The sequence below is a fragment of the Barbus barbus genome (assembly GCF_936440315.1).
Source record: "Barbus barbus genome assembly, chromosome: 16".
NCBI classification, from domain to species: Eukaryota; Metazoa; Chordata; class Actinopteri; order Cypriniformes; family Cyprinidae; genus Barbus; species Barbus barbus.
Window position 1 is genome coordinate 13,920,847 of NC_136744.1, and position 26,386 is coordinate 13,947,232.

The 26,386-nt window shown below is 37.2% G+C and overlaps 1 protein-coding gene across 1 annotated transcript in view; it reads left to right on the forward strand.

Moving 5' to 3' along the window:
* Positions 1-26,386, forward strand: part of LOC306882263 (pro-neuregulin-3, membrane-bound isoform-like) — a gene marked incomplete at both ends in the record, with an annotated part of 327,414 nt that overhangs the window by 122,246 nt on the left and 178,782 nt on the right. The gene's annotated exons all lie outside the window — the stretch shown is intronic.

A 26,386-nucleotide genomic window follows, 5' to 3' on the forward strand; every position in this document is an offset into this window, starting at 1 on the left:
TAATCAGTGATTTTCAGGGGGGTTTTTAGGTACAGAAATTGAAGTACGATTAAAGTAATCAAAGGTAAAACAGCATTGCATATTTGACTGTATAAATTAAAGATTACTCTTTATTAAAGTTACAAAAGCGATTCAATCAAGAGCAGTGAGTGATTTCTTTGTTGTTGCTGTTTATTTAATATTAACTGTCACTTTAAGAGAAAGCACTGATACTGTACGCCCAGCCGGCTATGTCTGCTATAGGATACTTACCAAGACGGGCATTTTGACAGAATTTTGTGTGAATTTATCCATTAAAACACAATACTTCAGAGAGAGCTTCATATTTGCAGGTTTGTGCGCTTCTGATGAGCGCACGCACAAATCTTCTCACTGCGCGCGCGAGCTCGCGTCCTCTGGCTCTTAAATATTTGAGCTGGCAAAGCTTACATGACTTTAGTCTAAACACCGATATCAACGTGTGCTGTTCAGGTCTCACCTGTGCGCTATCAGCACCCGGGTGATGACGGAATAAATGCTCATATTCCAGCATACGGCACTCGCATTGAACAAGAGTGAATGATTTGTCCACTTATTTATAAAAAAAATTTTCTCATCGCTGTTGTTATAATGTACTGGGAAGCCAGAATGCGCATCCATTAACAGAAACATACATTAGCCGAACCCTATTTGTTTTACGTGTTATTTATAACAAACCAACGTTGTCAGAATTCAGTTGAACCGCGGTCCTAACGCGTGCCGAACCGTGTGTGGAGAACCGTGCGGTTCGGTTTTTTTCCGCGAACCGTGCCACCCCTAATATATATATATACAGTATATATATATATATATATATTATTATTATTATTATTATTATTATTATTATTATTATTATTATTATTATTATTATTATTAATTTTTTTTTTTTTTTTTTTTTTTTTTTTAATGTAATATATTTCTGTGGTGTCAGAGTTGAATTATTATTTTCATTACTCTAGTCTTCAGTGTCACTTGATCTTTCAGAAATCATTCTGAAGAATCATGTAACATCATGATCATGAATAAAAAGAAATTTATTCATGTTGCAAATAGATTCACTGCTTAATTGTATTTATTTTTATTTATTTATTTGTGATACACAGCCATTCTAAAGCGTTCTAACTTTTGGTTTCCATGAAAATGTTAAGTAAAAAAAAAAAACAGTTTTCAACGTTGAAATTAATAAGAATAACCAAATCGGCATATTAGAATGATTTCTGAAGGATCAAGTCACACTAAAGACTGGATTTATGACTGCTCAAAATTTAATTTTGCATCACAGGAATACGTTGTATTTTCAAAGTAAACTAAATAAAGTTATTTTAAATTGAAATACAGTATTTTTGATCAAATAAATATAGCCTCGGTCACCTTTCATTCTTGAACAGGTAACCACATTCCTGCTCTATCTTATTTATTTATTTTTTTCATAATCTGCTACACTTGGATGTATGTCATGATATGGTAGAAAACCTAAGATGCCGTGACAGTGCATTATTGGCTCGACAAGGCTCCCTGGGCCATTCTTACTGCTGAGCCCTGGAAGATATATATATATATATATATATATATATATATATATATATATATATATAATATTGATGTGCGTATGTTTAACCTGCCAATCCTTAGAATATGAAGATCAGCCCATAGTATAGGTCAGATTAATGTCAGACACTTCACAGTATTTTAGAGTGAATTAGAACAGCGAAAATTAAGGCTTTTAAGTGTGAACTGAATCAACAGCGTCACATTTCATGCTGCTGATCCCAAGTGCGTACGATGGCAGGGGTTGCACGGAGGTTTGAAGAGCGTTTTGATGAAAATGTATTACAAAGGCTGTAATCCACAACTGGGTCAAAACTCCTCATTCCGTCTACCTTATAAATGTCGATCGGTGGCTAGGGTAATCTCTCTCCTAGGTGGCACGGCTAAATGGCTGCTCAGGGGATATCGGCATAACTTCTCATGGTATGGGGTGATTGCTGTGTTATGGTAAGAGGTGAAAAGGAGGGTAAGGAGGCAGTTTGTGCAGTGACTGATTGGTGCTGATGAGCCCCGAGACTCTATGCATGAAGTTATCTGTTGAAGGAGAGAGAGAGTGTGTCTGGATTTAAAATAAGAAGTGATGAAAGAGGTGTTTGTCGAGGCGCCACATCGTGACTGGAATCCACTCACAAACTTGTTAGCACTGAGCGTTCGGTGTTTGAGGGCATCAGAGGAAGGGGAAAGATTATCTTTGGGTGTGTTAAAATGCAATAACATTAGAAATAGAGCCAAACCGAGTGCTGTCGGTGAACTGCCACCGTGGATTGCCTAAACGGCGTGATTGTAGTATAAATAGAGGATTTTTCTCATCCCACTCTTTTCTTTTCAGCCTTTGCAGCGACTTCTTCTCTTTATCTTTCCATCTTTCTGTCCTCATATCACGTCACTTGCCTTTTAAGATTTGTCATCAGTGACAGATGGAGAAAAGAAGAGGATCTAAAAAAAGCAGTTGTTGGCAAGATAAAGTGACATGCTTTCAAGAAACTTTTGCTCCGCCGTTCACTCCTTGTCCGCCCCCATGTGACTGTAACCTTTTAGATTCCTGGGAAGAGGGGAAAAAATGGTATACAAGACGAGAGTGTGTCAGTTTATAGAGACTTTCCAGAAGGCTCTCCTTCACCTGTCAAAAACAGAGAAATCTAGAGAAGCCTTTTTTCAGTTTGAGGAAAGAAGATGAGTGTCAGACGAGAGAGAAATCCTGTCGTCCTATTGATCTTGTTCTGTCGGTGTCTGAGCGAGGCCATCCACCCACTTCTGTATCAGAGGTTACAGATATCAGAGAATTAAGCTGCTTAAAAGGCTATGAAAAATAGTTTATTCCCCAATGCAGTGAGAACGTCAGCCTACAGTCTAGGAAAAGGAAATGTCACTTTGGTAAAGGAAGCCATGGAGTGAGTCTATACAGTACATACGTGCCTGTATGATGATTCTTCCTAAACGTCTCTGTGCTGTTGCGGTTTCCTGGTCCATCGGACTTGATTGCCACACTGCCACCCTCTCATTCGCCTCGCTGCCGTTCCTGACGGAACCAATTTCACCTGGCTCGCTGGTTCCAGAGCATGAAAGTGATTTGGAGGTGGCTTGCGTGCATGAAGACGCCGGCTGAACCCTCGAGCTTGTGGTACAGGGTTGGGAAAGCTGTCTCTTCCCTGCAGTTATGACCTCCTTGGTTATGAGCAGCCAACTCACCGACTTGCTGGGATGATTACTTGTAGTTCATAGTGGCCAGAAACTGACTTCACTACTGTGAGATTGTTCAAGCTTCAGATTATGGGTAATGTAGAGTTACTCCCCGCCAACAGGATTGTGTGGATTACAGTTGCTTAATTGATTCTTGGGACATTTCAGTTTCCTGGGTTGCCAAATCCTCCATTCCAGGGTGTAAAATCAACAAACCGGCAGTGTGGGAAAGCAACTCAAACGTAATGTAGGTAGCCAAGAAACAAACTATTCTACAAGAAAAAACTGGGTAACACTGTCATTTTTTTAATATTAGATAATGCATTAACTAACATGAATGAACAATCAACAAAACATTTATTACACTATTTAATTAATCTTTGTTAACGTTAGTTAAAAAAAATGTGATTGTTCATTGTTTGTTCATGTTAGTCCACAGTGCATTAACTAATGTTAACAAACACAAATTTTAATAATGAATTAGAAAATGCTGAAATTAAAATGAACTAAGATAGTAAATGCTGTAGAAGTATTGTACAATTTTAGTTCATGTAAACTAATGAACCTTATTGTAAAGTGTTACCAAAAACTGGAAACAGATAGACTATAAGATGTCTATATGGCTGTGTTTTTATAATAGAAAACATTAATCAGTATAAATAATAAAATATTAGCTGTAATTTGATATCAGGTGCTGTATGTGAGAGAAAGTTGTTTTAAAGCCTGAATATTTAATGACAACTTATTTTTATTATATTTAACCCAGTTAAATTAGTAACGTAATTAAGATTTTAATTTATTTTGGGATTAAATTGATTAATTGATTGATTACTTAATTGATCAAATTAATTGATATATATATATATATATATATATATATATATATATATATATATATATATATATATATATATATATATAAATATAAATATCAATTAATTAATTTAATCAATATCATATATACACTCACCTAAAGGATTATTAGGAACAGCTGTTCAATTTCTCATTAATGCAATTATCTAATCAACCAATCACATGGCAGTTGCTTCAATGCATTTAGGGGTGTGGTCCTGGTCAAGACAATCTCCTGAACTCCAAACTGAATGTCAGAATGGGAAAGAAAGGTGATTTAAGCAATTTTGAGCGTGGCATGGTTGTTGGTGCCAGACGGGCCGGTCTGAGTATTTCACAATCTGCTCAGTTACTGGGATTTTCACGCACAACCATTTCTAGGGTTTACAAAGAATGGTGTGAAAAGGGAAAAACATCCAGTATGCGGCAGTCCTGTGGGCGAAAATGCCTTGTTGATGCTAAAGGTCAGAGGAGAATGGGCCGACTGATTCAAGCTGATAGAAGAGCAACTTTGACTGAAATAACCACTCGTTACAACCGAGGTATGCAGCAAAGCATTTGTGAAGCCACAACACGCACAACCTTGAGGCGGATGGGCTACAACAGCAGAAGACCCCACCGGGTACCACTCATCTCCACTACAAATAGGAAAAAGAGGCTACAATTTGCACGAGCTCACCAAAATTGGACGGTTGAAGACTGGAAAAATGTTGCCTGGTCTGATGAGTCTCGATTTCTGTTGAGACATTCAGATGGTAGAGTCAGAATTTGGCGTAAACAGAATGAGAACATGGATCCATCATGCCTTGTTACCACTGTGCAGGCTGGTGGTGGTGGTGTAATGGTGTGGGGGATGTTTTCTTGGCACACTTATGCCCCCTAGTGCCAATTGGGCATCGTTTAAATGCCACGGTCTACCTGAGCATTGTTTCTGACCATGTCCATCCCTTTATGACCACCATGTACCCATCCTCTGATGGCTACTTCCAGCAGGATAATGCACCATGTCACAAAGCTCGAATCATTTCAAATTGGTTTCTTGAACATGACATGAGTTCACTGTACTAAAATGGCCCCCACAGTCACCAGATCTCAACCCAATAGAGCATCTTTGGGATGTGGTGGAACGGGAGCTTCGTGCCCTGGATGTGCATCCCACAAATCTCCATCAACTGCAAGATGCTATCCAGAGGTGGGTAGAGTACCCAAAAACTGTACTCAAGTAAAAGTAAAAGTACTTCTAGAAATATTTACTCAAGTAAAAGTAAAAGTAATCGTCTGAATAGTTACTTGAGTAAGAGTAAAAAAGTATCGGATAAAAAAACTACTCAAGTAGTTAGTTACTAGTTACTTTGGATCATATAGGTACTGAATATAGTCTATTTTTATTTAGATATATAGATTACATTTATGTAATGTGTATGTGTATACACACACACACACACACACACTGCCGTTCAAAATATATATATATATATATATTTTAATGTAATTTATTTCAGTGATGCAAATCAGAATTTTCATCAGCCTCTACCCCAGTCTTCAGAGTCACATAATCCTTCAGAAATCATGTTGATTTATTATCAGTGCTGCTCTTTTTAGCTTTCTATTCATCAAAGAATACTGAACAAAATGTCACAGGTTCCAAAAAATATTAAGCAGCAAAACTGTTTCCAACACTGGTAATAAATCGATATATTATAATGCTTTCTGAAGGATCATATGACTCTGAAAACTGGAGTAACAGCTGATGAAAATTCAGATTTGCATCGCTGAATTAAATGATATTTTAAAGTCAATTAATTATGTATTATCCTATAACCTCTGACACTGAAACCTCTGAAAACGCCTCACATGACTGCTCTGAACATAACGAAACAAATGCATATTGACGGATCTGTTCTGCAAAATGTAAACAAATGTAGCCTATATTTTTGCAAGCTAAATATTGTAAAAATATGAATATTAATTGTGTCTAGAACAGGCGGCGCGCCGCTGCGCAGAGCTAACGCGGGTTCCGCGGGTGTTCATTTCATACTCTCTGACAGCTTATTTAATGTATAAATTATACATTGTATTTAATGTAAGGTACATGTACAACAAACTGGTAATGTCATAGTGGTATCGTGGCCTATACCTGTGGAACAGTAGACAGCACACGCGGTGTTCATCTAATAAAAGATCTTCATATAGCTCTAGCAAACAAGCCTTTGCAGATTTGCTTTCAACTGACTGTAGATCCAAAGCCACGTCTTCAGCGCTCTTGATGTTCATAAACTCTCTGTTATCTGAGAGAGAACCGCTTCAGAGACTCAGCGCGTGCGGCAGGGAACTGAACGAATCATTCAAACTGATTCGCGAACCGATTCACTGGTTTGCCAACTGGTTTGATTAAGCCTTTAAACAGAATCGACTCAAAAGAATGAGTCATTCGCATCGTTCATTGCCCAGAGAAAAGTAGACGGCGCGTTTGGAATAAACTGAAGCATTTTTAAGTTGTATTGCATTAAGATACAGTAACGAGAGGAGAGTCGCCCACAGTAACGAAGTAAAAGTACCGTTTTTTCTCTAAAAATATACTTGAGTAAGAGTAAAAGTACCCATTTTAAAATATACTCTAAAAGTATTAGTTACCCAAAAAATGTACTCAAGTAAATGTAACGAAGTAAATGTAACTCGTTACTACCCACCTCTGATGCTATCCTATCAATATGGGCCAACATTTCTAAAGAATGCTTTCAGCACCTTGTTGAATCAATGCCACGTAGAATTAAGGCAGTTCTGAAGGCGAAAGGGAGTCAAACACAGTATTAGTATGGTGTTCCTAATAATCCTTTAGGGGAGTGTATATATGACAGGGGTGCTCCGATCAGGATTTTTGAGGCCGATTGCCGATCACAGAAAGCAGTATCCGATCACCGATACCGATCTTTTTAAAGCCATCTTTTTATCATGTAGAATTATTTATAGTGATACTCCAATCAGTATTTTTAGACATTTATTCAGTGCCTGAATTTCATTTTTGAAAATGGGGGGAATTCCCCTCTTAGGTGACTCTTGTGAGAGAGGATTTTTTCATTTGAGGGGTGGAGGGGGGCATTCTTTAGACATTTTTCAAAAATATACATTTATCTCACCTAAATGTTTGATCATCCAGTGCATTTTTGTTTTTACAATCATGCAATTGTTGCAGAAAAGCTTACACAGAGCCTGATTTCACACAGGAGTCCACTACGGATCCATCTGTTTATCACAAACACAACATTTATCCATTATTTTGAATTCAGATCAATGAAAATTATATTTTATTGTGATATTTTTTCTTTTACAGTAATACAATCTTTATAGACGTGTTTAAATGCAATAAATATATGAAACACATTATTCAATGCTTTTTATTTTTGCATTTAGGCTACTTCTACATTTATATATTAAGCAAAACATTTAAACAATTTTTCTTATGTTATCACAAACATTCTAAATTAACTTATGACTGGCATAAACAGTCAGCTCGACTGAATTTTCTTTTGCATTTAAATCTTTATTACAAGCAATCCTGTGGTTTATAAAGACCTTTGCTTTCCATACCTCCATGAGTGCCATCTATTATTGCCTTGTTTATCTAAAAGTGCTCTTTTCCTTTAAACCTAGCTAAAAAGCCACATGTGATGACTCTGAAATACAGTAGATTTTAATTAATGCATTTATAGTGTAATTACAAATTTTTTGTGTCAATCCATGTTCATATTTACCGCAAACAATGTACTGTCACTTTAATTCAGTGTGTGCAGTACAGCAAAGATAGGCTCAGTGCAGAAACGATCTCTGCACTGCTACAGACACCGCTCATGGAACACACAACCGGACCGCAACCGCGTGCAGTGTTACTCTGATCTGTTAACATGAGCGTGGAAAAATTAGAACCATCTTCAAACAGAGTAATGTGAACCTGGTATTATGTACATGTACATCTCAAAAAATTTGAATATCATGAAAAAGTTTTAGATTCATTACATGTAATGTAAAACATTTCAAACGTTTTTTTGTTTTCTTTTTTATGATTAGAGCTTACAGCTCATGAAAGTCAAAAATCAGTATCTCAAAATATTAGAATATTTGCATTTGAGTTTCAATTAATGACCATCCCTACAGTATAAATTCCAGGTATCTCTTGTTCTTTGAAACCACAATCATGGGGAAGACTGCTGACTTGGCAACGATCCAGAAGACGAACATTGACACCCTCCACAAAGAGGGTAAGTCACAGAGGGTCATTACTGAAAGGTGTGGCGGTTCACAGAGTGCTGTATCAAAGCATATTAAATGCAAAGTTGACTGGAAGGAAGAATTTGGGTAGGAAAAGGTGCACAAGCAACAGGGATGACCGCAAGCTTGAGAATACTGTCAAGCAAAGCTGATTCAAACACTTAGGAGAGCTTCACAAGGAGTGGACTGAAGCTGGAGTCAGTGAATCAAGAGTCACCACGCTCAGACGTCTTCAGGAAAAGGGCTACCAAGCCACTTCTGAACCAGAGACAACGTCAGAAGCATCGTACCTGGGCTGTGAAAAAAAAGAACTGGACTGTTGCTCAGTGATCCAAAGTCCTCTTTTCAGATGAAAGTAAATTTTGCATTTAATTTGGAAATCAAGGTCCCAGAGTCTGAAGGAAGAGTGGAGAGGCACATAATCCATGTTGCTTGAAGTCCAGTGTGAAGTCTCCACAGATTTGGGCTGCCATGTCATCTGCTGGTGTTGGTCCACTGTGTTTTCTGAAATCCACAGTCAACGCAGCCATCTACCAGGAAATTTTAGAGCACTTCTGCTGACAAGCTTTATGGAGGTGCTGATTTCATTTTCCAGCAGGACTTGGCACCTGCCCACACTGCCAAAGGTACCAAAAGCTGGTTCAATGACCATGGTGTTACTGTGCTTGATTGACCAGCAAACTCGCCTGACCTGAACCCCATAGAGGATATATGGGATATTGTCAAGAGGAAGATGAGAGACACCAGACCCAACAAAGCAGATGACCTGAAGGCTGCTATCAAAGCAACCTGGGCTTCCATTACACCTGAGCAGTGCCACAGGCTGATTGCCTCCATGCTCGAGGCCCAACCAAGTATTCAGTGCATAGAAATGAACATACTTTTCAGAAGCCTGACATTTCTGTTTAAAATATTGTAATATTCAAATTTTCTGAGACACTGAATTTTGGGTTTTCATTATCTGTAACCCATAATCATCAGAATTTCAAGAAATAAAGGCTTGAGATATTACACTCTATGTGTAATGAATCTATATAATATATGGGTTTCACTTTCTGAAATGAGTGACAAAAAAAATTGACCTTTTTCACGATATTCAATTTTTTTTAGATGTATCTGTATGTACGCTGCGAGTGTGCTTGAGCGCACGGTCTCCAAGAGAGCGCGCGAGTGCTGAATGGTTAAACACTGGCAAGAATTAACAAGAAAAGCAATTTATAAACTTTAGTAACGATGCGACACTGCCTCTATTGTGCAAGTGACATTTCCTGTGTCAACTATGCACCATGCAGGTCGTTTATAATGCAGACGCGATGTGATTTGAAGCCATTTGTGCATTTTGAGAGGGAAAGCGCGCGCGGTGATTCACACTGGCTGTTTATGAAATGATGTCTCACAGAAAGTTTCAAATTACTTTATATGTTATTTAATTAATACATTTGAATTGTACCTCACCTGCAGCATTATAATTATTTCACCTGCGCCAGACAGAGACTGAGATGGTGCCGCTGCATGTAGTGCTAAACCTCTCACAGCAGGCGCGTCATCAGCTAGAGATCGTTTTTTGAGATCGGCCTTTTTAGAGACCACCGATCAAACATGCCAAACTGATTATCGGCCGATAATGATCGGTACCCGATCAATCAGAGCACCCCTAATATATGACACAACTAAATAGCAACAAACTAATATTATTTTCACTAATGCTCTTTGCACTCATTTACCTAAATTAATAATTGGGTTCAATAAATTAATATTTGTTTGGGTGGTTCAGTGTAGTCTTATTGTACAAACATAAATAGTTACTCAGCACATACAGGTTTTGACCTGAGGTTTGACTGAATATAACAAGAATAAGTGATCATTTTTTTGGTATTGCTAGGTGATTGCTGAAATATCATCAGGGAAGATGTAGCAAGCTTAGGTTTAGTTAAAACCAAATTTAGATTGGGTAGATTAACAAACCGTCTGGTGATCAAATCTGTAAAACTGTGGTCTAACCACATGAGATGCAAAGCGTCCAGCAATTTGTCTTTCCACACCACATGTGACACTGCTGTGAGATGTGACAAAATCAATCAAAAATCACAGCCAATCAGAAACTAATTGGATAGGTAAATAATAATGAATAAATATTAAACTATTTTAACATTTAAAAAATACATAGTAAGAAGTAAATTGTCCATTTTTGTCAATCTCTTGCACATTATAAACTAGGAAAATTAAAGAAGTTACGGCTAATGTCTCATATATGCTTCTATTAAATGTGATTTCTCACCCACAAACCCTTTTTTAAAGTAATACATTTGTTAACCTTTAATTGGCTCACCTTATACAACCTCTTATTATCTTAAACATAATCAGCCCTTAAACCTCCAGTGAAATTCATAATCAGTTGAGGCATTGAACCATAATCAATGGTATTGTTCTGAGCAAATCATCTTGTGCATGAATGCATTATAAAAACTTGAGTACTTGCAGGAATAATATTTATCAGACGGCAAGTTGTGACAAGATTTATGAATTAAGACACTTAATTCTAGAAGGGTTGTTGCTAGAACAACCACATTTTCAGCATAAATTCAGCATGTGTTTAATGGTGGTAAATGGTTCATGATTATACAACGACTTTGTAGTTACTGGAAGGTGGTATAGTGACATGATGTTGCTTAGATTGTTTGTTGTAAAGTTAAAATTTACAACAAACCTCTTTAATTTTTGTAAAATTAAAGATTTTTCTTTAAAACTAACGGCTTTGTTTAAATGTGACTCTTGTTATGGAGTAAGATCATGTTCATCTTAAGATATTATAATATTTTATATATATTATTTTATTTATATATGTACATTTTAAACTGATCAAATATGACAGTAAAAATGTTATGTAATGTCACATATAATGTCTTCGATTTGTTTCTATTTCTATTCATCAAAGAATCCTGAAAAATGTAGTTCGGATTTCATAAAATATCAAATAGCGCAACCATTTTCAACAATGATAATGAGAAATGTTTCTTGAGCACCGCATAAACGTAAATTGTATTAATAAATGTATCTAAATATTTTAAATGAATTAATATAACATTTTATTGTATTTTTGATAAAATTTAGCTTTGGTGATCATAAGAGACTCAAAAATATTAAAACATTTTGTACTCTCTGAAAAAGTGTTTACCACCACATTTACTTTATCTTATCTTGTTAGAATTTATCTTGTACATTTTTCCTAGAAGCCTTGATTTATGGAGTATCTATGAGGTGTTTATCACAGAAGAAGAATTATTGTGTAGAGCAGGTGCACATAAACACATTAAGACCGTAATGAAAATGAAATTGTGATGAATTTAGAGTTTTACATCTCTTTCTGCCAAAGGCAGATTGCATGGATTGAATGGCAATTGCTCAGTGACTACAACAGGAGATTCACTTCTTAGCAGACAACTTCATCGGCATCAAAGTCTTAACACATAATATGAGCCGTTTCACATGAAGACAACAAGAAAATGACAATTTTCCCTTAATTCAACAATTGATAGACCAAATGCATTAGGCTGCTATTCATCAACTGACAGCTGTGTCGTCTCCATCTTATATCAGGGCTTCCTTTGATTGAAGACAGCAGAGCTGTTTCACAGTTTGAGATCTCAGCAAAGAGAGAATATTGCTCTGAGGATAGAACGTCCCCTGAAGAGTCACACTGATGAGCGAGAGAGTTTGTATGTGTACGTGTGGGTTTGGGGAGTTGCCTTTTATGGGCAGAGAATGAGGCACAGCGCCTCACAGGTGTGTATTTACACTTGTGTGTTTACACAGATTTGTTTGAGATTGAGGAATAGGAGACAGAGAAAGAAGATGGAATGAAATATGCAAGTCATGTACAGATAAATAGCTGATCTCTAAAAGTTTGTCCTACTGTCAATGCTTTAAAAATCAAAAAGGTACAGCTGTGAGTCAGAGACAGGAGTGAATTCAGCCCGAGTTTGTCTGTGTGTGTGTGTGTGTGTGTGTGTGTGTGTTTGTACTGTAGGTTAGCTCTCTGCTACTTTGATGCTTAGAAATGCTACATTAAACGGCTCCGAAATAACTCATTGGATGACACAGTCATGCTGGAACAACCATGAGATAAGGGAATTTAAAGTAGAACTATTATGTGATTCACCCAATAACAAGAAGCAAATTAATTCAGAATGGTGACACTGATGTTGTGCGCTTTCCTGTAATGCGGTAAATTTTTGCACCCGATGTGGCCGCCTGCGTAGGATTTTATGAGCTCTGCTCCAGCACGAGAAAGAGAAAAACTGTGTGTTAGGAGACAGAAAGGTCTCTTGCTGCATCTCATTTGCATATGAACGTCTCTGGTCTCTGGCAATGGCTTTCCTTGGAGCCCCAGCTGGCAGAAGGGCAGGAGAGGAGCGCCTGTGGGGTGGTCTGTTGGCTAACTCTCCCCTCTCATCACCTAGTTGTACCAGGAAGCAGCCGTCGAGGGAGGGACTCAAGCTGAGCTTTGAGCCCTCTGAGGTTCACTGTGACAGGTCCTATCTGGCTTTGTTAGCATGAAGACTATAGCATACTGACCTTGGTGGAGTTCAAACAGAGCTTCTCAGTATGGTGGATAGTGTGCACAGGCTTTGGGGGCAGCTCAGTTACTGAGACCATCTCAAAGTAATTGACCCTGCACATATATTACTGTATTGAATAGTTTTATTTTGTTGTTGTTTTTTTTCCCCTTCCCTGGATTTAAAATTAATAATAGCTGTTTAACTGTTTAAAATATCTGTTGACGATTTCCATGTATTTTAAACTGTAATTTATTCCTGTGATGGCAAAGCTGTCATTTTAACCAACCATCACTCCAGTCTTCAGTGTCACACGTTCATTCAGAAATATTCTAATCATTTGGTGCTCAAGTAAGATTTCTGATTGATGCCAAAAACAGTTGTGCTACATGTGACCCTGTACTACAACCAGTCATAAGGGTCTTTTTTTTTTAATAGGAATTTATATCATATGAAAGCTGAATAAATAAGATTAATAAATAAGGGCAATATATGGAAGAGATACAACTATCTGAAAATCTGGAATATGAGGGGGCAAAAAAATCTAAATATTGAGAAAATTGCTTTTAAAGAATGAAGTCCAAATGAAGTCCTTAGCAATGCATATTACTAATCAAAAATGAAGTTTTGATATATTTACAGTAGGAAATTTACAAAATATCTTAATGGAACATGATCCTTTACTTAATATCCTAATGATTTTCGGCATAAAAAAAAAATCTATCTAAGAGTACTGCCTTTAAAATACTTTATGTACCATTGTACCAGTATATTATATATTGTTTATAAATGTATTAAAAAAAATATTTATATATATATATTTGGCAATGTATTTGGCAAAAGTATTTTTTAATTATTATTATTATTATTTTCTTCATATAATTTTAAGTTGAAGGGTTAAGAAGCTAGGTAAAGAAACCAGTATATCAGCACTCCATGCTGGAGAACATCATCCACAATATATGCTGGTGACCAATAGTGGGATATTTTGTTTTGTTGTTTTTTTTTTTTCTACAGGAAAGCCTTTAATTAAATTTGTTCTCAAAAAGTTAATGTCCCAAAAGCAGAAGGGAACACAGGGTATTAGGACAATAAGAGGGATCAAACCACTATCCTTATATAAGAACAGCATTCTCTGATTTGGTCTTCAGCATGTAGGCAGACATATGTCATTGCATTGCTTCTTCTACATGTATTTATCATGTTTGCGTGTGTGCAATAAGTATCCTTGTTGACCACCCCCTGCAATACACACTAAGTAATCTCCTGCCGTTTCAACTATGACTGTTTTGCCATAATATACAAATAATGTCACTCCCTAATCTTCTCTTAGCATCCAGCTCTAACATCATCTCTGCGCCCTTTTCTGAGAACCAGAGCCTTTTTCAATTTTAGTCCTTTCTAATCCCATCATCCCTCATGCGAAGCATCACATCATATGACCCATGTCATGCCCAAACATGCTTAGCAGATGCCAGATTGGAAGTGAGTCACCACTGAAGGCGTTTATATGATGACATTCATATCAGGGACTGATTTGCTTTCGTCTTTGTCATTATTTAATATGTACACTGAAACTCCTGACCTTATTTTTTAGGGTACTAATGACGGGAGCAATAAAGCTAGATTGCACTTTTTGTTAAACAGTCTTACAAGAGGGAGAGAACAGTGATTGCATGATAATGTGCTTGAATAACAGTTTTCTTTCTATGCAAACCAATTCTAAATGGCACAAAATATCTTGGCCCAATCATCAGTGGTGAGTTATATAAATGAAGAAAGGCGGTATTGTAATTCTTACAGTGATCCGACAGGGCATTTGAGGGGACATATGAACTCCATTGTGGAAAGAAACATGGGAGTTTGAAATCAAGTAGGAATATAGTAAACTGGATTTCCAAAAGCACAGCTGGACCCGCCTCTCTGAGATTCTCATTGGTATATGAGTGTGTTTTAAATCATTTATATAACATTCTCAAACCCTTGTGCCTTTTTTCTACTGTATGTCCTTCAGCTGCACCGTTCCCTTTAAAATGAGTATATGTACTCTGAACAGCCAAAAGTTTGGAATAATTAAGATTTTTTAATGTTTTTGAAAGAAGTCTCTTACGTTTTCTGTTTAAATATTTATTATTATTCATATTATTATTTTTTAAATATTGCTTCAGTCTTTAGTCTCACATGATCCTTCAGAAATCATTCTAATATGCTGATTTGGTTTGTCAATGTTTAAATGTTTGCTACTTAATATCTTTGTGGAAATTATTATTATTATTATTATTTTCCTCCCTGGATTCTTTGAATAGAAAGTTAATTGAACAGCATTTATTTGAAATAGTTTTTTAAGTCTTTACTGTCTCTACTGTCATTGATCAAAGCAGGGTACTTACCTCAAACCTTGTTTCTATAAAAAGCAGGAAAACATATTCAGCATTGATAATAATAAGAAATATTTTTGAGCACCAAATCAGCATATTAGAATGAGTAATAATGCTGAAAACTCAGTTTTGCCATCACAGGAATAAAATTAATTACTTTTTAAAATATATTCAAATCTAAAACCGTTATTTTAAATTGGAATATTTCACAATAATAAATTCAAACTTGATGAGCATGAGGCTTATTGCAAAAACATAAAAAAAAAAAAAATAAATAAAAATAAATAAATAAATATATATATATATATATATATATATATATATATTTCAAACTTTTGGCCACCAGTGTTGGTGCCATTTATTTCTAGTTGTATTAAGTCACAAACTAACTGGACTACAGGTTTGCTTTTGGGATTGGTCTCAACAGTCAGAAAAAAAAACAGAGCTCTCAAAATTGCAAGAGGTTGCAGAACAGTAAGATTGATTTTAAAAGTATTACTTCCTGTTCTGAGTAGTTAGCAGACTAATTTAATCTAGAAACAGAGGCCAAAATTGCATCTAAAGCACCAGTGTGAGTGTTCCAGAGAGAATCTCTTCAGCTCCACTATTGTCTGCTGACTAAACACTTCAAACGGCTCCTCTGCTCTCACTCAGAGTTGCGTACTTGTCATGATTTTGCCATCTGAGACGAATTTTAGAGATTGTAAGATTAATTTTATGATGGGGCGAAATCACCAGTCTTGGATCAGCCTGTGACAGACTGCCAGGAATTGTGGGCAACAGTCCTGCAAGCGTGACTGCTGTAATGACGTCTGATGAAGAACCAATAAGAGTACATATACAATACACATACATATACAATATGAAATATAAATGACTTATTTAGCATTTTCTTTACTTTATTAGCATACTATGATTTATTTCTGGATAATGAGCTGTACCTTTTTATCCCAGCCACTACTGACTCCAGACAGACACTCTGCTGGCTAAAAACTCTCAGCCAACAGTGTCAGCTGTGACCAAAGTCTTAATTAGGATGTACAGTCTGGCTTTAATGACCATTGATGTACACAGTCTGCCATGGCTTTTGCTCAAGACTTCATTGGGATCAAATCAGATGATATGACAAGCAAAATACAAACTGCATGCTACATCCAGCTTCAGTAAATGGTTCTGACGCACAATCCATCCACTGCTCGCATGCTAAGCTAATCGGATGTTTGGTTTGCCTCCACTTGTCCATTTGCTTTTGCCGCAGATGAATACAACACTGGAGCTAAATGAAAGCTGAATACTGGTGCCACAGGTCTGCTGGTAAAACAAACCTCCGGGCTCAAGACTCACAGCTCCAGGGCTGCGAGCCCATCCATGCATTAGAGAGCCATCTGCCCACACCTTAAACAGATATCACGGATGCTGCTTATACCTTCTCTCTTCCCAGCATGTTTTGGTGAGACTCCCCAGAGTTACACAGACTACAGGATGAGTAATACGAAGTGGCAAGCATTTATTCTCTGAATATTGATGTTCCCTGTCTTGGCGATGCTTTATTCCCAGGTGCTGGTCATTTGGAGAGTACTGTCCTTGCTTTGAACTAAGCCGCTCAGATTTCTGTTTCTCCATCTTCTGCTTTCAGTACTTGGAGGGCTGATGATGTTGGTTTTCTTTGCAGCCCAAAGACAGGGTTGTGTTCCAACGGTATGCTGCAGTTCCTTTATTGACCATTGACTGACCTGTTCCTTTATGTCTAGGGCACTTTCTTGCTGCCTGTCAGCCTTCTTGTGCCCTTTCTACAGATCAGTTTCTCGCCACAAAATCCCATTCCCTAATAATTGCATTCTCATATTCTAAGATCATAGACAGTGTGTAGATTTTAATAATAATAATTGCATGTCTGTGTGTGTCACGGAATGACCCTCGGACAAAGGAATAAAGGTAAAACAGGTGAGTTTGTCAGCAACAGGTGCAGATGAATGGTGAGTGTCCTGAGTGATGTAAGGTTTCTTGACTTGAATGAGCTTGTAACCGTGGTTCTTGGTTCGCAGGAGATCGTGGGACGGAGATGGAAGTAAGCACACACCTCGGATGATGCGTATGGAGATGATCCACAATGCGATGGAGACTAGAGAGGATGTTGTAGCTAGGAGCAGAAGGTAACTATGGAGAAGACACAACAGGCAAGTAAACAAGGTAGGTATCTCAATGTATCGGTAGGATATCATGGAGAGAGTCCACTATGTCTGAACGAGATCGGACATCGAGTGAAGTGAGGTGTGTGCTTATAAATGCTGACTGATGAGAGAGTTGATGGCTTGCAGGTGCGCGTGGTTAATACTCTGGTGATGGAGTGTGTTGTGATTGGGTGAGTGAGCCTGACCGATCTGTGACAGTACCCCCCCCCACGGCCCACTCCTGAGGGCCGAGGACCCCGACATCGTGGTGGTCTACCTCTCCCTCGGGATCCTGGACGATCTGGATGGGTAGAGTGAAAGTCCTCCAGTAGCGTGGGATTGAGAATGTAATTTCTGGGGACCCATGACCGCTCCTCTGGACCATAACCTTCCCAGTCCACAAGATACTCTAGGACACCACCACGGCGCCGGGAGTCCAGAATCTCATGGACCGTGTAGATGGCACCTTCTTCCTGGATTAACGGGAGAGGGGGTTCCACTGTCGGGCCAGGCTCTGTGGAAACAGAAACAGGAGGGGGATATGGTTTGAAAAGTGAGACATGGAAGGAAGGATGAATCCTGTAATGTGAGGGGAGTTGGAGTTGATATGTGATGGGGTTGATCTGCTTCGTGATGTTAAAGGGAACAACGTATCTGGGACTAAGTTTCTTGCAGGGCAGGCGCATCATGATGTCCTGGGTGGAAAGCCAGACCTTCTGACCCGGCTGGTAAGTGGGAGTTGTGGCCCTACGAAGGTCGGCTGTCATCTTGGTTCTGCGCACTGCCCGTTGCAGCTGATGGTGTGCTGCTTCCCAAACCCTCTCGCTCTCTCAGAACCAGTAATCGATAGATGGTACCTCAGACGGTTACCCTGACCAGGGGAACAGGGGAGGTTGGTAACCGAGAACGCACTGGAAGGGAGTGAGTCCAGTGGATGGTTGACACAGCGCATTCTGTGCGTACTCAGCCCAACCTAGGAACTGGTTCCAAGAGTCCTGGTGGCCATGGCAGAAGGTTCGCAGGAATCGTTCGACTTCCTGAATTTTCCTTTCTGTCTGCCCATTAGACTGAGGATGATATCCCGATGAGACTTATGGTCACACCTAGGAGCGAGAAGAAGGCCTTCTAGACTCTGTATATAAACATGGGCCATTTATTGTCAGCAACAGGTGCGGGTGCAGATGAATGGTGAGTGTCCTGATTGATGTAAGGTTTCTTGACTTGAATGAGCTTGTAGTTCTTGTGGTTCTTGGTTCGCAGGAGATCGTGGGACGGAGATGGAAGTAAGCACACACCTTGGATGATGAGTATGGAGATGATCCACAATGCGATGGAGACTGGAGAGGACGTTGAAGCTAGGAGCAGAAGGTAACTCTGGAGAAGACACAACAGGTAAGTAAACAAGGTAGGTATCTCAATGTATCGGTAGGATATCATGGAGAGAGTCCACTATGTCTGAACGAGATCTGACATCGAGTGAAGTGAGGTGTGTGCTTATAAATGCTGACTGATGAGGGAGTTGATGGCTTGCAGGTGCGTGTGGTTAATACTCTGGTGATGGAGTGCGTTGTGATTGGGTGAGTGAGCCTGACCAATCTGTGATCTGTGTGTGTGAGTGTGTGCATATTTAAATACTTTTAAAAACAAATTGTATTTTATAAACTTTATATAAATGTAGTAATGTAGAAAATAGTATTAGTATGCTAGTTTGATAAGGATATATTAAATGCTCAAATAAATTGTATAATTATATAGTATATAATTTTATACATGTTTAAATTAGTGCTGGGCAACGATTAATCATGATTAATCGCATCCAAATTAAAAGTTTTTGTTTATACAATATATGTGTGTGTGTACTGTGTATATTTATTATGTATATATAAAGACACATACGTACAGTATATATTTTGAGAATATTCACATGTACATATTCATATTCATATAATATATATTATATATAAATATATTTAATTTATAAACATAACATTCTTCTTAAATATATACATGCATGTGTGTGTATTTCTATATACATAATAAATATACATGGTACACACACACATATATTATGTGCACAATATCTTTTATTTGGATGTGATTAATCATGATTAATCGTTGCCCAACACTAGTTTAAATACTTAGAAATTAATTATTGATCAAATGAATATTATATAAAGATACATATTATATCAAATTACATATAATTTAAAAATATTTCAAAAATAAATTATTGTAATTATAAAATTATAGACATGTATAAGAATATGTATTTTTAAACATGTTAGTTGTGAACTTGATCCTAAATTTAAAGGACTTTATGTGGAAACCTATTGATGAATCAATTTCTGTCAATTATCTACACATCACTTCAAACTAATTCAGTTAATAAAGATTGCTGAATGAGACCCATGTCTTTTTTTCTAGTGCTGGGCAATGATTAATCGCGATTAATCGCATCCAAAATAAAAGTTTTTGTGCACTTAATATATGTTTGTGTACTGTGTATATTTATTATAAAGACACACACATACAGTATATATTTTGAAAATATTTACATGTATATTTATATTCATTTAATTGATAATATATACAAATATATGTAATATATAAACATAACATATTTTTCTTAAATTTATACATGCATGCGTGTCTATTTATATATGCATAATAAATATACACAGCACACACATATGTTAAGTACACAAAAACTTTTACTTTGGATGCGATTAATCAAGATTAATCGTTGCCCAGCACTACATTTTTTCATCATCTCTCAGCCTCTGTTATTTATCCCTTTAGTTCTGCCTATTTTTTTCCTCCTCTAGTCATTGCGCACTTTTATTATTCAGCATTTAGATCTTGGTTGATAGCATCAGTGACTTGTGTAGACATGGGTCATTGAGAGTCATCCACATCCCAAGTGCTGAAATATCACAGCAACCCAAGCAAAACGGAGCTGGAAACAAGCCCTGCAGGCAGGATATGGAGCCGTGCAGCAGTCCTCTGTCTCTGCTGTCACGTGATCCTTCAAAGACAGCAGATAAGACCTCTCATCTTCCTCAGACATCGCTGATGGAGAATGAGGGTTCCACCTCACCTTTCACAAAGGGAAAAAAATGTATATTGAGACAAAGTCTTGTGATGGTTTGAAGTCATTTGTGCAGAGTCCTTCTAGACCAGAGGGGTTTTCAAATGAGAAAATCAGATGATTGGGCCAAATTTCACTTGCAGCCTCACAAGAATAAATCATTCATTTCTAATGGAAGTCAGAGAGTGGTCATGAATATATAAAGGAAAGGGCAGAAATCAAATCTCTTTATGACCACAAAAAAACTGTGCATTTCACTCACTGTAATCAAAAGGACTGACAGCGGCCTATTATTTTTAAGATCCAGAGAGAGCAGTTTCTAATGAAAAGGTAGTATTAAACACCACAGGGAAAATTAACCTTAGCTTGTTTCATTTTTTGCCCCTCTTATGGGCACTGTGCTGCTGTCTCCGGTTTTTCGAGTGCTGCCAGAGTGATGAGACGGCCATGATTCACATGGCGCTTTGACATGCCACAGTGGTCTTGTTTTTCAGCACTGTCAACAAAGCCTGTTCCATATAGAGGTGGGCACTGTCAATTCTGTAGTTGATCATGAGATTTGTGAATCATGATTTAACCCATCTGTCCATACACTTTGATGCATGGAAATTTTGTGCATGCAATAACATAAGCAATCTATCAAGGATGCAAGTATTGGCATAAAGCACAGTACTGTGCCAGAGACATTATAAGTAACTAGCTTGTTGCTAGTTACAGAAGTCGAGGTCCCGCCTCTTCTATTTATAGAAACTAGGAGTACTGATATATTAATTAACCATGTTTACAGGAATTTCAAGAACTGCATGTTCTTAAGTAAGGACATTATTATAAAAGCTATAGATGGGGGTTGTTTTTGCGTTGCACTTCATTTTAAGGTGTCCTTGTTACAGTGTAATTATACATTTAAAGTCAGCATGAAATCAAAATTGACAATTCTTATTTTTTGATAGAATACTGTGGTGTTTATTATAAATAATGTATCCGTGCCCTTAATTATTATTTGTTTAATTCGTGTGCCCTTGTAATCTTTAATCAATTGTGCTGCCAGTTTTAGAGCAAAATGCAAAACTGTGACATTCACTGATGCACTTAAGTCTATGCACTAAAGTTTTAATGCACTAAAACTGGCAGTGCAGTGTGCTTATTTCCTGGAAACCAGCCAAAATCAAATCTTGCTTATTTTAGGTTTGAAAATGTTGAAAAAATGGTTTAAAAAAAGAAGTGTACTACAAAATGTTATTTTAATTTAATGCTCATTTTTTCATTTATTTTAGAATAAAATAGTATCACACTTTATTTATTATTTTGTTTAAACTAACTAAATAAAATGCAATAATGCTATCAGTACTGTTATTATTATTTTCTTTTTATAATTATTTGTGCTGTCAAATGATTAATCGTGATTAATTGCATCCAAAATAAAAGTTTTTGTTTACATAATATATGTGTATGTGTTGTGTAGATTATTATGTAATATATGTAATATGCATGTATATATTTAAGAAAAAAAATTGTTTATATTTTAAATATATTAAAATAGTATATATCAAAATATATACTGTATGTGTGTGTGTGTATTTATATACATAATAAATATACACAGAACACATACATATATTATGTAAACACAAACTTTTATTTTGGATGCGATTAATCGTTTGACAGCACTAATAATTATATTTAATTGGTCACACAATATGCAGTGGGAGCGCCAAACCAAATGTCCAGGTATTCTCATGAGAACCAGACCAAAAAACTTATATGCACCCCTGTATATTAATATTATTATATGAATTGAAGAAATAGGTCTTGGTGATCATATTGTGTCCTGTTTTTAAATAGTAAACAATACTTCAAATAATCCGTACTGCTGTATTGCATCAAATATACAGGCAAGTAGCACAAAGCAAGCATCTGTGCATGTATGCACTCTCTAAAATACAGTATCAGTGCATCCCTACAAACTACGCTACCCTTTCTCTTTCTGACAGTGCTGAGGGGAGAGCTGTCTTTGTGTGTATGTGCTTCAGCGAGGTAGTTAAACAGTGCATCACCTGCATTGCAGGGTGAGCTAAAATTAGAATAGTCTTAGGGATGGAGCCGAGAGTGCCTCTTTCATCCCTCACACCTGTCCCAGTAACTGCTGTAACTAACCCTCGCTGTCTCACGCACACACAATCATGAGAGATGAGTGGATGGAAGTGGATGAGTAAAGGAAGCAGATGAATGATGAATGAAGCATTCCCGTAATCAGGAGAATGGATGCATGGATAGATAGATAGATGGACGTATGGATGGATGAGCAGATGGATGTGCGCGCAAGCCCACATAGATACAGCAAGACGTGTATGTAGATAGACAGATATATGCAGTTTATACATGGATACAGAACATTGGGTGGACAGATGGTCAAGAACGAGTTAGACAGAAACAGCACGGGATGCTGGGATGATTCTGCTTGAGTTCAGTCTCGTTGAAGTCTATGTTCATGCATGAAGTTGGTCTGTTTTACTGTCTGGTTTGTTTCTGATGAGCAATTCTAAGATGATGCTCCACCTGCTTCGCTAGCAACACCTTTTTTTTTTTTTTCAACTTTCTGGAACATAGATGCATGAATTGAAAGTGGAGGAAAGACAAAAACAAGAAAATATGCATCAGACACACACACATCCATAGGCCTCATCTTAGCAATAACTAGCACTTTCCCCAGCAGTCTGCAGAAGCTGATAAAACACAACAGCGCCTGCGAGCATATTTTTAGCCGGCTTTATGCTTGCAGCTTTCTGTATGTGATGATGGCTTTGCTCCAGCAAATGTATCCTGTCATTAATATAGGCGTTTTGATGCTGCTCAGAAGTTAAAATGGAGTCTCCGCTGTGTGTAAGCATTAGAGGTTCATAAACACCAATGGAGACTGACAGGGTTTTCCGTGCGTTACAGATGGGGGGAGTATTTGGCAACGGTAATATCTTTATACATAGAAACAAAGACATGGGCACATCTCACACCTCATTAATCATGCAGGTAATGATGCTCATCACATCCTTCTATCGGAGTTTGGCACTATAATAGACCTGAGGAGAATTTAGAGCAAGTCCACATCACGCTTTTCTTTTTTTATGCTGTTTAGCTGTTCACTCACTCGACTAGACTGCTTGATTCCCCCAGTACTTTTGTTCACACCTTTGCACAGTTGCTAGAAACTCCTGCTGCTTTTTTAATGCTTAAACATTATAAATGTGCCCTTGTATATTGATTTGCAGATGTCATTTGCACTAAGTCTAAAAAGCGATAGATTGCACTTAGTGAAAATAGCATATTTTTTTAGCGATAGATGCCATTTACACTAAGTGCAAATAGCAATGGATTCTATTTACACTAATTGAAAATATATATTTTTTAAACAATATGCTACTTACACTAAGTTCAAATAGCTATAAATTATATATACACTATGTAATAGAACTAATAGCAAGAATTTCTGCTATTTATACCAGGCTACTTATTGCAAATAGTGGCAATTATCGGCACCTCAGTATTGTAGTACATTATAAAACAGTACGCAATAATAACATATTGTGTGTAAATTTTAATTTTAATTCAAATTATTAAATGGTAGCCACCTTATTGGGACAATAAAGCCTTCCCTACACCTACTTTAACCCTACCCGATATGTTATTTTCAACTTTCCGATTATTTCCTTAATTTTTATTGAAAATAAATGCCTTTCCGATGTGATATGAGATTTGAAAAGGGAGAAAAAAAGTTCAGTAAAAGGTGGTTTAGAACTCGGGTTGATCGTGTCAAAAAATCACATACCTTACCATCTGCACCATTGGAACGGATGTTTGAAGAGCGTCTTTTGTAATCTTGTCTACCACAATCAAACGTTGGTGGGCAAAGTTAGTGCAAATAGCCTCTACCAACAAGGTGGGCTATTTGCAAACGTTTTATAAAAAGTAAGTCTCGAGTGGTGTGCCAGTAAATATGTTAATAGATTTGAACTATACTTGGTATGAAATAAATGTATTTTGAATATATAACTTTTTTACTAGGGAAGTACTAGTAATAGTGGTTAGGATAGTAATTTGTGTTTAGGAATTTAATCCTGCACCCGGTGTTGCCAGATCCTTTTATAAAATCAAGTAACAAAAATTGTAACTGTCTATTTTTAATATCTCAAAAAACATACCATTTACTTATAAGTTTATATGGCAAGGCAATGACCTGTGTAAATGTTTATATTAAAATAATTAGATACATTAACTATTGAGCTACATCTCAGAATATATTTTTTGCTCTTTATTTTGTTTTGTTTAAGCCTTTCAGTTGTTACCTTAAGGATACTTTTTTTTTTGATCTGTTAAATTTAATTTTGTTGATATAACCTATTGTGTTTGTATAAATCAGTGATATTGAGTCAATTTTGATTTTACTACATAAAGCACAATTCGTATGTTAACATATTTTTCACTGTTTTTTTTAGTACAGAATAACTCCTTGCTGACAGGCACTTACAGATGCAGAATATTTCATGTGTCATTTATAAATGTGGGGCGAAAACATTTCTAATGAGGTTATGCATTTACACGTGATGATAATCAAATCTAGTCACATGCAGCGCAAAATGCATGCAACATGCATACAAAAATGCTTAGGCCGCACATAAAGGAAATTAAAAACTTTTGCAAGGTGTTTCTTCAGCAATTTATTTTCAGTAAACACTTCTCAAACCAAATGACGTTAATGATTTAGCCTTCGAGTCACGAGATAATTAATTGATGTTAATATCTACTAATTACCGCGTTGTCACGGTCACACAGTGTTTTTCTTTAATCCAAATGATCAGGACTCTCTCTCTCTTACTGTGCTTTTCATCTGCTGTGTATGTGCACAATGACAAATGATGACAGAGTGATACCTGCAGAAATTATCTCTCGGAAACACTCCCTCAACAGATGAAAACCCAAAAAGAGGGAGGCGAGGCATGTTTGCAATCCGGAAGCGTTAGAAGCCTCTGAAATGTACCACTCCAATAAGACAGAGGTCTGAATATTTGCAGTGTGTTTTTGTAGCCGACACTCATCCATCAGGAAGAGCCGTGTGCTTGGCCATGTAATCTGTGGATTGCACATGTAGGTCTAGTCGTGCATGTCTAAGTGTGTGTGCCTGCATGTGAGTTGCATGATAATGTCTTCAGAAAAAGTACATGCTTGATTTGGCCAGTCCTTCTGGTCTAGCTTTTGTTTAATGAATTATCATTAGCAGCACTAGCAGAGACATACAGACAGCCATGATACTGTACTGCATCCCAAGTCCAGCTACCTAATTGCCCCCAATGAGCCACTGTGTCTTAAAGACACCACAGCGAACAGAAGAGGTTGTCTTGAGAGACGGTGGCACTGACTTTCTGGTCTCCAGAACCTAGGCTGGTGTGAGATAAATGGCTCCTCAGTGCCTCAGTTTGACAGGAACATTTCTGTCCTTATCGAAAGCTGTTGCCACACCGCTGCCCTGTGTTTACACACACACACACACACACACACACACACACACATATACCTTTAAGGGCCAGTCTGGCTGTGACTTAGTTGTTCTGATTTGCAGAACAAATGTATTGTGCTGGCAGAATTTGAGAGGTTTAATAACTTTTTGTAAAAGAGACATCTTATTTTTGCTGCGCTGTAGTCGCTCTTTATCTCGTTCCTTGTTGGTGTTTATGAAGTATGCAACTAAGGACCTGATAAATGCCAGGCTCTGAGACAGATGGAAGGTCAAGTCTGACAGGAAATTTGAAAACTGTAAAGGTGAAGAGATTATGGGAATCA